Source organism: Acinonyx jubatus, chromosome B2, assembly GCF_027475565.1.
Source record: "Acinonyx jubatus isolate Ajub_Pintada_27869175 chromosome B2, VMU_Ajub_asm_v1.0, whole genome shotgun sequence".
NCBI lineage: Eukaryota > Metazoa > Chordata > Mammalia > Carnivora > Felidae > Acinonyx > Acinonyx jubatus.
This window is the reverse complement of record NC_069385.1, coordinates 80581269-80596620: the sequence shown is the minus strand read 5'-3', so window position 1 is coordinate 80596620 and position 15352 is coordinate 80581269. Positions and strand designations below refer to the sequence as shown.

The 15352-nt window shown below is 38.0% G+C and overlaps 1 long non-coding RNA gene across 1 annotated transcript in view; it reads right to left on the bottom strand.

Annotated features, from left to right (window-relative positions):
* Positions 1–14436, bottom strand: part of LOC128315594 (uncharacterized) — a 71233-nt gene extending 56797 nt beyond the window's left edge. The window contains exons 1-2 of the long non-coding RNA XR_008298517.1: positions 14154–14436; positions 4415–4508 (exon numbers count right to left, since the gene is read on the bottom strand). This is a non-coding gene — a long non-coding RNA (uncharacterized LOC128315594). The remainder of the gene's footprint in view (positions 1–4414; positions 4509–14153) is intronic.
* Between the last annotated feature and the right edge of the window lie 916 nt (positions 14437–15352).

The following is a 15352-nucleotide window of genomic DNA, read 5'->3' as shown; positions in this document are numbered from 1 at the left end:
TCACAGGGCATCAAGATCAGCACCAAAGCTCACAGAAATACACAGAAGTCTCAGAATCAGCTAAGTCAGAAGTATGGACGGATAAAGACAATGGACAGTTTTCTTTAAGGCCTCAGTGCATGATGTGTGTGGAATAAAACTCTGGTACTTTAATCTGTTGATTAATATCAAGAAAAAGTTGAGCCATACTACCTCAAAAAGGGGGAAAGTGTCACGACAATTCTACTTTGAAATCAATTTCTTTTTTTCTGTGTTTTAATTTACATTACTTAAGAGTGCTTATTTCTTTAAATAACAAATAATCACTTAAAATGACTCAAGTTGAATGTCATTTTCATATTTCAGCCAAAATAGGATTAAAAATATAGCAGTGACTCGAGTCACAAGGAAAACGTTTGAGGTTTTGCTATGTGACAAGAATACAAAGTATTTCTACATGTATCATTAAATACATAACAGAAATCAAAGCATTATCCTTGGAAATTAAGATCAGAAAAATAACCTTGAATGCTTTCAAACATTATACGTTGATCAGTCTGGCTATAAAAATAAACATAATTGGGTTGTAAGAAATATTTAATAACTATACATTTTAGAGGAAAAGGTTAGTGAGAGAACCCTATGAAGAAGGGAACATAATCACAAGAAGGAGTAGAGCTGGGGTTCAGGGAGGAAAGTGGTCCTTTCCAGGCCTGGTGGTGTGTGTGTGTGTGTGTGTGTGCGTGTGTGTGTGTGTAAGAATACTTAACATGAGATCCACTGCCCTAACAAAATTGTAAGCGTACAATTTTGCACATAACATTTGGGAAAGCAGAGGTTTATGTGGGAAGCAGCACTTATGGGCTTTCCTATTACTTCTATGTGTGAAACTGGGGCTTCACCAGAACCAAGCAGTCAGATAAGTGACTCTATAAGTGAAAACACAGAGTCTCACTCTGTGTAGAATGCAGAAATGTACCTTGACTTGCTTATCAGTGTATCATTTAGCATTCAGGTGCCAGAGTTTGGAAAGTGAACCTGAAAGAATTCTGTCACCACAGTGCCCCTTTTCCTTCCAGCAGGAACTACTTCACCCTCATAAACATGCAGGAGAATCATGCACAGAGATGTGGTTCTAAGAGTCAATATCCTTCTGGATATAATCTTCACGTTTTGTGTTAGAACTCTTACATTAATATTGTGCCCAGCTTGCATTGTTTATTTTAATGATGAATCACCTTTATATATCACTTTTCAATGCCTGGATTTTTTTGATCCAGCAACCTTTTCATGCCCGCTTAGTTTTAAAACTAATAACAAAAAACTGAGTCGCCAGTTCCTCCTCTCCCCCACCAGGAAATGTTGAAAACCCTGTCTTTTAAGTGCTATGAGAGACCAACTCAGCCTTCTCTTTGATTCTTTTCAAAGAGTTTCAACAGGGAATCTTACCTAATTTCCAGGATTATGTAACATGACAATGTTTTTGTATATGATTTATAGCCATCACAACCATCTTGGGGAGAAGCTATTATCATCCTAAACTCATTGCCTTGATACAGCCAAGGTTAGTTATTTCTCTGTATTCAAAGAAGTGACTACTAAAGGTCTGGTACCTTCAGCAACAATGCTCAAATCTTTCCCCCCAAAGAAAAAGCTTCTCAAGGTGACAAATGACCTCGAATATCACAAACCAAATAGTGCTTAGTGTATTTAATATAGTGTTTTTCTCTACTTCTGTTCACTGATGTGTAGGAGATGATACAGCCTGGTCCAAAATACAAAAGCAGTCTGCACTTCTAATTTACCTGCCCCTAAAACAGAAAGCCCTCCACCCACCCCAGTCTCATTTTCTCCAACATACTTGTGAACAGACTTGGCCCTCCAGATCTCAGTCTAGGGTGTGAGGTGACTCTTTTCTATCTTATCTTTCTTGGGATGTTACTTTTTTCTTCTCGAAGGCTATGATAACAAAAATTAGCATTTCTGAATTCCTTATTATAGGCTGGTGCTGTTCTAAGTGCTTTACATATATGAATACAGTAAATCCTCACAATAACCCTATGAGGAGGCTAATACGTTAGTCCCATTTTACAAGATGAGGAAGCTTCAGGAACAGAGGTGTCACACAGCTTGCCTGATGTCGAACAGTTAATAGTGGAAGATTCCAAACTGAGCAGTTTAATTTCAGAGTTCCCGTTCTTAACCCCAACACTGCTGATCTGCCTTATCCACCTCATTACTCTCTTCCTAAGACCTCCCTTGTTTTCCACCCCTAATCTTTTATATTATCTCTTTCTGAGGGCTAAACTTCTTGAGGTGGCTTTAGGCAGTAATTGAAATATCTTTTTATCTTAGGCAGAATTTGACATTGTTGAGGATGGGAAGTAGAGGTGTGATTCCAAGAGCTGGCATCTAGATCCCTCATCTTGATTCTAGGGGTCTTGATTGAGCAGTCTTTATAGCAGCGTGATCAGTTCTTTCCTCTCCCATCTCCTGCCTCTCATTGCCACATCTTGTAGTGTATGTGAGTCATCTGGTTTCTAGGATCATTCTCCCCCTTCCTTTCTAAGGCCTCATTCTTCCAAGTAGTAGCTGGGAGAAAGAACAGGAGAAGCAGCAAACATCTTCTGTAAGCAGATACTTAGCACTGGTAGACAGCATTCCTTGGCCACTCCTGGACTGAGCTGGCTCTCTCTCCTGCTTTTGTGGAGCTTTGCATGGATCCTAAGTGTGTGTTTTAGCTTCATAACAGCACTTTCTGTCACTAAGAACACCTCTCAGATAGAGGCGGTATGATCTTCCTTTAGTCCTAATAGAACAAACCCCCAGTCCCCTATCTGGTGGCCTTACCTTGCTCAGCCCCTTGGAAAATCCTAATACAAAGTAAAAAATGTCTTCACTTATTCACTGTAAAAGTGATAATTTAATAGTAAGTTTGCACACACACACACACACAAAAACCCACCTATAGTTTACGTGAAACTATAACATGTTTTAGTACTAAATTTAATTTTGTTAATTCTTAAAGCGATAGGAGCTGTTTGTATTCAGTGAATGTTAAACACAGTAGAAAATCTATTATTGGGGGCGCCTGGGTGGTTCAGTCAGTTGAGTGTCCGACTTTGGCTCGGGTCATGATCTCACGATTCGTGAGTTCAAGTCCCGCATCAGGCTCTGTGCTGACAGCTCAGAGCCTGGAGCCTGCTTCGGATTCTGTGTTTCCCTCTCTCTCTGCTCCTCCCCTGCTCCACTCTGTCTCTCTCTTTCAGAAATAAATAAAGATTAAAAAAAGAAAAGAAAAAAGAACATCTATTATTATTCAGAGAGAGAGTGATTCATTTAGGCTTGCTACAAGTCTGTCCACCGAAGCATTTGCAAAGAAAAGTAGCCTGTAGCTTATGCTGTGTTCTTCTTGTGTAACTAAAGTTGAGATCTCATTACTTGTAGACCTACATTCAATTAACCTTTCATTTCAAAGGTGAGAGAAATAAAATCTAAAGATGCTCTCTATCTGCAAGTACATATAAACATGACTGCACATGGGTAAACATACTTCAATAAGCACAAAGTCTCTAAGGTGTCTTCCATAGCAAGTGAAGATTCCTAAACTTGGTTTTTAAAGAAAATAGTGCTTTACTGAGCTCCTAGGTATGCCTTGGTTTCAGCTTCTCTCTGCCCCACACCTGCTGCATGTTCAGCTCACGCCGGCCTGGTAGTCTCCATCCTTGACGTGTCATTGATAACTTTCCTTCTTCCCTCCTCCCAAGCCTCCCTCCCACGTCTAGTTGTGAGGCTGCACTTCTCTTGCTTTCCTGTGTTCTTAGAACACAAATAAAACCTTCCTTTAAGGCCATGAGAGATGTGCGGCATTTTACACAGAACCCATGTCCTTATTGGAAATGGCCTGAAGAAAATAATCTGCTACAGTATACAATGTTATAGAATGAAATAGAGTACAATTCCTTAATGAAGTCAGACACGCATAGATAAGATTCAAATGAAAAATTGATTTACTCAGTGTGAAGAGATGGAATTCATCTGAATGTATACCATGCTCTGGGCTAACATTCAAGGTGCTGTGGAGATTCCACACAAATGAATCTGGAAACAGAAACTGTTTTGGCTTGTTTTGTACTCTTCCCATGATTTTGACAAAAATTCCCAGACTCCACATGATTGAAGCAAGAATCATGGCAGAACTCAAAGCACACTCATTCATTATCTGCCCCCTCTTTCTTCCTCTTACACAGGGGGAGACTGATGCAGGGGTGAGGGGGAGACTGACGCAGGGAGACTGACCTGGCCAATTTGCGTGCGATATCTTGGTGCCATATCTCCCTACAAAACACCCTATTGGTGTTTTGTAACATACCATACCAATGGGTAATGCTCAGTTCTCCAAGTTCCCAGAAGCCTTTCTTATTCTCTACCTTACCTTTTGAAAAGTAGCAGGAAGGGAGGCCATGATCCATAACTCTCATTAGATGTCTTTCCAAATGCCACAGGATTTACTGATGGTAACTGGAAGCCTGCCAGCGCAGAAAACATACACTGTGTTATGCGTGTTTTCAGATTCTGCGTGAAATCAGCTACCATTTAAAAGACATTTCCTTGACTGTGCACCCCTCTCCAGCAATTCCCAGGTCTCTACTTCAAAAATGTTTTGCCAAGTGCCTGCCTTAAAGAACCCTGTACTATTTACAACATTTTTGTTGCACCTTCTGAACTCCCTGCTTCAGATGTATCCTGCCCTAGGTGTGACCTTGAAGCAGAACTGCCTTGTTCAATCAATAATAAGTTTTTGACCACTTACTGTGTGTACATCTCTGTGCCAAGCACTGCAGGAGGATCTGAAGAACAAGAAAAGCGCTCAGAGCTTTCCATGTATCTTAGGCAGATACAGTTAAAACTTGCAGACTAACTAGAGAACAATGAAGAATTGAACTATGAAAATTAATGCAGTAGAATATGACTGAGAAATATAAAAAAGACACTTAAGTTTGTTTGGGTTCCTTTGAGAAAATTCATAGTGGAGGTAAGACATGGATTGGGGCCTGAAGGAATGAAGAGAATTTGGTGAGAGAGGAAACAAAGGACGGAATGAAGAGAATTGGTGAGAGAGAAAAAAAGGAAGGGGCATCACAGCGGGGAGGCGAGCCTGGGCAAAGACTCAGAGGTGGAGCTCATCATTGAGTCTAATGAAAGGCTGCAGCGCATATTAGTGAAAAGGGAGGCAAACACAGATGGCAGGTAAAGCGCACTTGGTCACGAGGGGTTTTTGGACTTGGTCCTGACGTTCGAACTTGGCACAAAAATGACCTAATAGAAAATTATGACAATAATGTTGTTCAAAGTGCAGCCTGCAGACCACCCACTGAAAAATGTGTGCCATGCTCCCTAACACCGCATATTTCTGTAACTACCATTACAGTAAGGGTGAAGAACAGTTTCGTGGGCCCAAAGCACTTCCTAGTGTCAGCGTTTTATGGTCATACCCTTCCCCTACTCCAATACGTGTCAAAATTCAAAGAAGTGTACATCAACAGGTCCATTTTACTTGTATTAATTTGAACACTTTTTTAATGTTTATTTATTTTGGGGAGACAGAGAGACAGAGCACAAGCGGGGGAGGAGCAGAGAGAGAGGGAGACACAGAATCTGAAGCAGGCTCCAGGTTCTAAGCTGTCAGCACAGAGCCCGACCCAGGGCTCAATCCCACAAAGTGCAGGATCATGACCTGAGCTGAAGTTGGGCGCTTAACCGACTGAGCCACCCAGGTGCCCCGATATTAATTTGAAACAAAAAAAATAAATGCAAGATTGTCTTCACCTATAAAAAAATGGCATTTTCCTGGGCTCCACATCAAATGGACCAATATCAGAACTTTAGACATTGACTCCAGGTATCTACATTTTTAAAAAACATTGCTTGCTGTGACAGAGGGAGATCTAACCTATATAAACACCCTCTACCTTTCCTGCCCTGCCTCCTCCAAGTAAGTAAAATGAGCATAATTCATTCTGGAAACATGTCTGTAATCCAAAGCACTTGTATGTCAAATCAAATTTCAAGAACCGTTGGCTCAGTTGTGATGATGATGTTCAGTGCCACATACTACTCATATTGCTAGACATCGCTTATCAAGTTAAAATTTATTAGAAATGTTTGCTCGTCTTGTGGAACACTCACAGAACAAGTTACTCACCATCCAAGGTTCTATTATATACCTTTGGAGGCCTTCTTCCTCCAGGGGAGGATGGGCTGGAAGTCTGCTGTTCTGCCAGTATGTGACTGAGCTGCAGTCCTGTAGTCCAGGGACGGCCTTTCTTTTCTGGATTGGTGCCATTGTCCTGGATCTTCTATTTCTTGGTTTACTGCTCCATTTTCTTGGACTTTCAAAGAAAATGTATATGAGAAAAATTGTTGGAGTTCTTGGCAGTCTGAGAAGGTTTATGTATCACCACATTGGAGTGATAATTTGGCCTTTGTACAAAATTCACAAAGGAAAATAATTTTCCTCAAAACTCTGTATTTCTCTGTTGTCCATATGGGGTTTTGCTCTTCCTTGACAACGTTGTTTTCTCTACTTTCTAAAAATCATTTATTTTCTTTTCCAAGGTGTTTAGCATCATTTCTTTTTTTTCAATATATGAAATTTATTGTCAAATTGGTTTCCATACAACACCTAGTGCTCATCCCAAAAGGTGCCCTCCTCAATACCCATCACCCACCCTCCTTTCCCTCCCACCCCCCATCAACCCTCAGTTTGTTCTCAGTTTTTAAGAGTATCTTATGCTTTGGCTCTCTCCCACTCTAATCTCTTTTTTTTTTTCCTTCCCCTCCTCCATGGGTTTCTGTTAAGTTTCTCAGGATCCACATAAGAGTGAAAACATATGGTATCTGTCTTTCTCTGCATGGCTTATTTCACTTAGCATCACACTTTCCAGTTCCATCCACGTTGCTACAAAGGGCCATATTTCGTTCTTTCTCATTGCCATGTAGTACTCCATTGTGTATATAAACCACAATTTCTTTATCCATTCATCAGTTGATGGACATTTAGGCTCTTTCCATAATTTGGCTATTGTTGAGAGTGCTGCTATAAACATTGGGGTACAAGTGCCCCTATGCATCAGCACTCCTGTATCCCTTGGGTAAATTCCTAGCAGTGCTATTGCTGGGTCATAGGGTAGGTCTATTTTTAATTTTCTGAGGAAGCTCCACACTGCTTTCCAGAGTGGCTGCACCAATTTAGCATCATTTCTTACTTCTGAAATTTTCAGACACTTCCCAGTAATGTGTCTGGTGGTAGGTCTCCCATTCACTCATTCATTGTGTTAGGCAATTGGTGGACACTTTTAATCTGAAGAGTTGCAGCCTCTTTCAATCTTGGGAACTCCTCTTACATGATTCCCTTGATAATTTCTGTCTTTTGTTTTGTCTATCCTCTTTTTTGGAACTTCATGTAATTGGATATGGGACATGTTATTGATCTCCAAAACTTAATTTTTTCTCCTTTTTTTTTTCCTCTTTCACCATTGTCCATGTTGGCAAATGCTGGTTATAACTTTTTCCTGCTACATCAATCAGTATCCCTCCAGGAGTTGTATATTCATTTTTTATTGCTGTTGTAACAAATTACCCAAACACTATAGCTTAAAATTATACAGATTTATTTTCTTACAGTCCTGGGTATCAGAAGTCCAACACATGTCTCAGAAGACTAAAATCAAGGTGTTAGGAGGGCTCCTTCTTTTCTGGAAGAGAATTTATTTCCTTGTTTTTTTCCAGCTTTTAGAGATTGTTTACATGTGTTGGCTCATGACCCCCTTCCTACAGCTTCAAAGCCAACAATGTTACATCTCTCTCTCTATATTGTTCCTCTTTCTCTTCACCCCTTCATCCTCTGTATGTATCTAAAGCCATGATGGTCCTTTGTTTTTAAGAACTTATGTGATTTAATTGGGACCACCTGGATAGTCCACAGTAGTCGTGCCATCTCCAGATCTATAACTTCAATATAAGCAAACTACCTTTTGCCATGTAAGGATATCCTTAGGTCCTGGGGATTAAGGTATGCACATTACTGTGGGCCATAATTCTGCTTATCACAAAATATCTACCAGACATTTATTAGACTCTGCTTCTGCTGCTATTCCCTTTCTATTTTCTTCATTGCTGTTGGCATGTGTAACATTTTTTTTATTAATTTATGATTATTTTACTGTAGCTTTGGGAGGAAAAGGAGGTAAATGGATGAATTTAATTTGACATCTAGAATCAGAAGTCTTTCCCAAGGATTTTGTAATGTTCATTATTTAAAAATAACTGTCATATGGGCTCTTGAGTATAGGGAAAATTAAACATTAAAAAAAGTTTTGCATATATTTTGTATTTTCTTTCTTTGGGATTTTCTTTGTTTTTTTTTAATTTTTTTTAATTTATATCCAAGTTAGTCAGCATATCATGCAACAATGATATCAGGAGTAGATTCCTTAATGTCCCTTACCTATTTAGACCACTGTCCCTTCCCACAACCCTTCTAGTAACCCTCCATATTTAAGAGTCTCTTATATTTTGTCCCCTCCCTGTTTTTATATTCTTTTTGCTTCCCTTCCCTTACGTTCCTCTGTTTTCTATCTTAAGGTCCTCATATGAGTGAAGTCATGTGACATTTGTCTTTCTCTGACTAATTTTGCTTAGCATAATACCCTCTAGTTCCATCCACGTAGTTGCAAATGGCAAGATTTCATTCTTTTTGATTGCTGAGTAATACTCCATTGTGTGTGTGTGTGTGTGTGTGTGTGTGTATACCACATCTTCTTTATCCATTCATCCGTCAACGGACATTTGGGCTCTTTTCATACTTTGTCTATTGTTGATAGTGCTGCTATAAACATGGGGGTGCATGTGCCCCTTCAAAACAGCATACCTGTATCCCTTGGATAAACACCTAGTAGTGCAATTGTTGGGTTGGAGGATAGTTCTATTTTCAATTTTTTGAGGAAACTCCATACTATTTTTCCAGAGTGGCTGCACCAGCTTGCATTGCCACCAGCAGTGCAAAAGAGATCCTCTCTCTCCACGTTCTTGCCAACATCTGTTGTTGCCTGAGTTGTTAATGTTAGCTATTCTGACAGGTATGAGGTGGTACCTCATTGTGGTTTTGATTTGTATTTCCCTGATGATGAGTGATGTTGAACATTTTTTCATGTGTCAGTCAGCCATCTGGATGTCTTCTTTGGAGTAGTGTCTTTTCATGTATTTTGCCCATTTCTTCACTGGATTATTTGTTTTTTGGGTGTTGACTTTGCAGGATATCATATAGATTTTGGATACTGACCCTTTATCTGATATGTCTTTTGCAAATATCTTCTCCCATTCTGTTGGTTGCCTTTTAGTTTTGTTGATTGTTTTCTTTGCTGTGCAGAAGCTTTTTATTTTGACGAGGTCCCAGTAGTTCATTTTTGCTTTTGTTTCCCTTCCCTCCAGAGACGTGTTGAGTAAGAAGTTGCTGCAGCCGAGATCAAAGAGGTTTTTGCCTGCTTTCTCCTGGAGGATTTTGATGGCTTCCTGTCTTACATTTAGGTCTTTCATCCATTTTTAGTTTATTTTTGTGTATGGTGTAAGAAAGTGGTCCAGGTTCATTTTTCTGCATGTCGCTGTCCAGTTTTCCCAGCACCATTTGCTGAAGAGACTGTCTTTATTCCATTGGATACTCTCTCCTACTTTGTCAACAATTAGCTGGCCATATGTTTGTGGGTCTATTTCTGGGTTCTCCTTTCAGTTCCATTGATCTGAGTGTCTATTTTTTGTGCCATATATTTTGCATTTTCAAAACTACCCATCATTTGCATAATCCTTTTGACTTATGTATGAATTTAAATTTTATTATAAATGGAATAACTTTATTTAATTGTAATTCTGTCCCTTGATTTAAATTTTATTACAAATGGAATTACTTTATTTAAGCTATTTAATTATGATTAATTACTATCCCTTCAGTCTGAGTCTTATCAAGTTTTCTTGTATATCTTTTTAAAGTATTCCGTATATGTGTAAATGCTGACACACTTTGTGTGTGTGTGTGTGTGTGTGTGTGTGTGTGAGAGAGAGTGCATGTACGTGTGTGTGTACAGGTCTGCATATATTTCTAGGAGGAAGTCATATTAAAGTGGTACCAATTATTTTGCTAGGGATACAAAAAATTCTTTGAGAATAACTTTTACATTTAGGATGAAGTAGGGTTTGTCATAAAATATTTAGTCAAACCTTATCGTGTAATACTTTTAATTTTTTTAAGTTCTTATTGCATTTTAAATTTCTTATTAGAAATGATGCATTTTCTGTAGTTCACTGAAACTTCAAAGTACCTTCCTATTCTTACCAGAAACCATTACTCTCAAAACTGTATTCCATAGAACCCTAAACTCTTGTGAGGTGTCTTGCTCTTAGGAAAAAGTATTCTGTGGGCAAATAATTTGGGAAAATGACTTACTCTATTACATTCCCGCCTCAGTATTTACAAAGTCTATTAAGAGACATTATGCATCAAAACAAACACATTTTTAAAAATCCTTTGATCAGCCAAAAATATTTTAAATATTTGATCATAATTTTTTTAATTTAAAAATTACCCTCTAACAGCTCAGGTAATAAGCTATAAACTATATATCTCAGAAACATCGTTTCTTTTACAATTTTAATTCCAATGTAGTTAAATACAGTGTTATATTAGTTTTAGGTGTACAATACAGTGATTCAACAATTCCATACATTACTCAGTGCTCATCAAGATAAGTATGCTCTTAATCCCCTTCACCTATTCCACCCATCCCCCCACCACCCGGTAACTGCTTGTTCTCTATAGTTAATAATCTATTTTGGTTTGTCTCTTTGTTTTCCTCTATTTGTTTTGTTTCTTAAATACACACTTCTTAAACATGCATTTCTTCAATGCACACTTGTGCTGCTTCCATAATTTGGTTATTGTAAGTAATGTTGCAATAAACATAGGATGGTATATATCCTTTTGAATTAATGTTTTCATACTCGTTGGGTAAATACCCAATAGTGTGATTACTAGGTCATAAGGTAGTTCTATCTTGAATTTTTTCAGGAACCTCCACATTGTTTTCCAGAGTGGCTGCACCAGTTTGCATTCCCACCAACAGTGTAGAGGATTTCTTTTTCTTCACACTCCCACCATAGTTGTTGTTTCTTGTGTTTTTGATTTTAGACATTCTGACAGGTGTGAAGTGATATTATGCTTTTGATTTGCATTTCCCTGATGATAAGTGATGTTGAACATCTTTTCATGTTTCTGTTGGCCATCTGGATGTCTTTGGAGAAATATCTGTTCATGTCTTCTATCTTTTAACTGGATTATTGATTTTGTTTTGGCTTTTTTGTTTTTTTGGTGTTGAGTTATAGGAGTTCCTTTTTTTAAATGTTTACTTATTCATTTTGTGAGAGAGAGAGAGTGGAGGAGGGCAGAGGGAGAGAGAAAGAATCCCAAGGGGGCTCAATCTCAAGAACCCTGAAATCATAACCTGAGCCAAAATCAAGAGTCAGACACTTAACTGACTGAGCCACTCAGGTGCCCTGAGTTGTATAAATTCTTGATACATTTTGGATACTAACTCTTTATCGGATATGTCTTTTGCAAATGATATTTGCAAATATCTTCTCCCATTCTGTCAGCTGCCTTTTAGTTTTGATGATTACTTCCTTTGCTGTGCAGAAGCTTTTTATTTTGACATAGTCCCAATAGTTTATTTTTGCTTTTGTTTCCCTGTCCCAGGAGACACGTCTAGAAAGATGTTGCTACAGCTGATGCCAAAGAGGTTACTGCCTGTGTTCTCCTCGAGGATTTTTATGGTTTCAGGTCTCACATTTAGGTTGTTCATCCATTTTGAGTTATTTTTGTGTATGGTGTAAGAAAGTGGTCCAGTTTCATTCTTTGGCATGTAGCTGTTTTCCAACAACAACACAATTTGAAAGTGCTGTTAGAGCTTATTCCTCTGATTGTTTTTTGCTAAATAATTTGACTTTATTATGTACAAACACAATTCAGGCTAGGGCACAGTGCTATAGCTGGAAGGGAATTTGAACCTGTGCCTTGCGGCACGTGATTAGGCTCTCTGTTGTCTTACCCACTGATTCTTCCCTATCATGTACTCAAGAAATGGCATGCATTTCCAGAGTTGCCATCTGAAAGCCTAATGTGGACGAGTTTTCCAGAATTACTCTGTGGCCAACAGCACATTTTCCCTCTTTCTTCTACTTTTCTCTGCAAAGCAATGTTGGTGCAGAACTGAGGTATAAGAAAAAGCAGAAGAATGTGATAGGACACAAAATGCTTTCTTCGGATTGACTCTCATCTGCAGATACCACTTCATGTAGCTCAGTTATAGTGCAGCCATCCTCTCTCCCAGGCAATTTTTTGAAAATGGTTCAGGATCAGTTTATTAGGTAATATTTATACCTTTTGTTTCAGAAAATGTTTCGGAAGATTTTCAAAAATACCCAAATTATAAGACGTTAACATGAATAGTATATTGTGACTTTTATTTTTACCATGATTGGGCCATTGTTTAGTGTTTTATTTTCCAGAAACCAATTGCAAACAAGGAATCATTGTCACTTAAGAGTCGCAATATCCACTGGATAGAAACAACCCAATTACTTAAGAGAATTACAACTATTCTTTAAACTAGAGTCATGCAGAATTTTATGCTGGGGGCTTTTTACGGAGAAGATTTTCCGATTTAGTAAACAGCATTTTCGCACTTCAACAAATTTCTTCTGGATCTTTCTTATAACACTGTCGATAAAAGCAGATACTATCATGACTAAATATGATTTAGTAATAGCAATTCTTGTGTATATGTGTGGGGATGAGGTATGGTTGTAATTCAGTGCTAATTAGATGTCTAGCTCTTGGCTGACCCTGAGGAGGGTTGAATTCCCAGCACCCAACCCATTGCCCTAAATGTAGCAGGTGCCAATGACTCTTTATGATAATTATGTATCAAAGAATGCATAGGATAGTTCTGCTTTTACAGTGTTCACACTAGTATCTTGTTATACAGACCACTTCAAATCCACTGCCTTCCACCCTATACCCATGGGAATGGAATGAAATGAAGGTTACTAACCAAGGCACAGTCTGAAAGATTGCTCAGTTGTGGCCAGCCTATATTTTATAATCTCAACCTCCAAAGCACAAAGTTGATTTTTCAAATATGTCTTTAAAATGTCTATAAATTTACCCACAAGATTTAGTTCCATTGTCAATAGATTAAATATGCCTGTAAGGTAGGAACTTACCAATAAAGATATTGAGATTCATGATGGTTGAACATATTGACCCAGTTCATTGAGCTAGCAAGTAGCAGAGCTGGGATTTGAACCTAGGCCTGTCTAACTTCACATTTCATGATCTTAATGTGCTCAGCAATGTGCTAAGAGAGATCCTGTAGGGCTTGTACTATTTACTTTTTTTTTCAAAGAAAGAGCAGAAAAGAGCACTGCAGACAGAAGGAGCCTTAAAAACTTCACAGTCAATAATTCTAGAAATTCAGATATTTTGAATTTGCTTTGATGCCCCAGGGTCTCAAAACTTATCTCTGCTGTCTTGTGAGCTGGCCTTTCTCAATGCCATTCTTTGTGTCATGCTTCAAGGACAGCATGTCTGATGTATCTTTTGAATTCCAGGGACACTGACTTTCACAGAAGGACCTACATCCTTTCATTTATTTTGTGTGCTCTCAGGTGGTATTTAAGTTGACAGCCAGGTCCTCAGTCTTCTTCTTAAGGGATTATAGGTGTTGAACTGCTTTCATCTTTCTTTGTCTGTGTATTTTTTTAAGTGATAAAGGACCAAGATGGCTCTCCATCCTTCTCTCTCCCCTGGAGTCCCCTGGCATTCGCAGTGAAATGTTAGTTGGAAAATCACACTTCTAGAGTGGTGGATAGATAATTGAAATTCAATGCAGCAGGGAGAAAATCAGTTCTGAAGGACTATTTTGCTGCAAATTCTTTATTAGGATTTTGGCACTAGATCTGCACCAGTCAAGATGGGGAGAATTAAAACAGAACAGGATTCCCTGCAATGTTCTGAATGGAAATAATTACATCCTGAATCTGTACATCTGAGATGGCCTGCTTACCTTGCACACGTCCTTCTGGTCTCCTGTTCTTTAGATGTACTTTTTGATGTCAAGTCCTCCTGCAAAGCATTTTTGGCAAACACTATTTGAGGGTTAGACATACAGTGTTTATATTAATTTGAAAACTTATCAAATATCCTTTTTTAAAAAAAATATTCCAAGCAGGCTGACAACCCATCATCCCCAACATAACAGCTTCTTACACATTTTCCTCTAGCATACATGTTAACAGGTTGCATTTGTCAATTGAAGACAATCTACCCATTTTTTGTGGGAAATCTGGCTTTTAAAAAATATGTTCTCTTCTGACAAGCATAAGACTGGCATTAGCCAAAAAGAGAAAGTCTAATTTTCTGATTCACTGAATACAGTAGACATACAATAGAGCCCAAACTCATAATGTTATATAAGATTTTGAAGAACATAAAAGGTAAAAAGACACCGTTAATTTTCTTTGTATCTGTATATGATGGCCCTGGGTCAGTAAAAGAATCTTATAAAGAAAAGGAATGGGAAAAAGAGGTCTGAAGTATAAACTGTTAAGTTTGTGAAGCCTATGAATTATAAGTGAAGTATTAGTCCCTGCTTCCTAAGTTTCAGTTTTTGTTTGTTTAGGGCTTTGATTTGGGCTACAACTAAGCTTCATAAAGAGAATGATAAATTATATTTAATAGAAGCAGTTTTTAATAAAAGGAAAAAAAACACTTGTGTCGCCCAGCTCAGAAATAGTTAATTTAGAATTATAATGTATTAATATGTATATGTAAAACAACATATAGTGGAAAGGCATTAATGTACAAAAAGGCTTTCTGACATTTATATTTGCAAAGTTAGAAGTGAAAAATCTGATTAAGGGAGATCACCAAAGTTCCTTGAAGTCACTCAGAAGGTTCCGAGGCAACCAGGACATTTTCAATGCACAATGTCCAACATTCAATCTAAAAAAATTACTGGCACTGCCAAAGAACAGGACAAAGGGAAAAGCCAGACAATGGAAACATAAATAAATTCAAATATTGTAGTTACTGAAGTTATAGACACAGACTTTGAGATAGCTATGGTCAATATGTTAAAGTAAATGACACAATAAGCTGAAATAATTCACCACACAACTGGAATACATAAAGCACAATAAATTAGAAAGTCTAGAAACTTAAAAATAGAAACTTAAAAATAAATGGACAGGATTTTAAAAACCA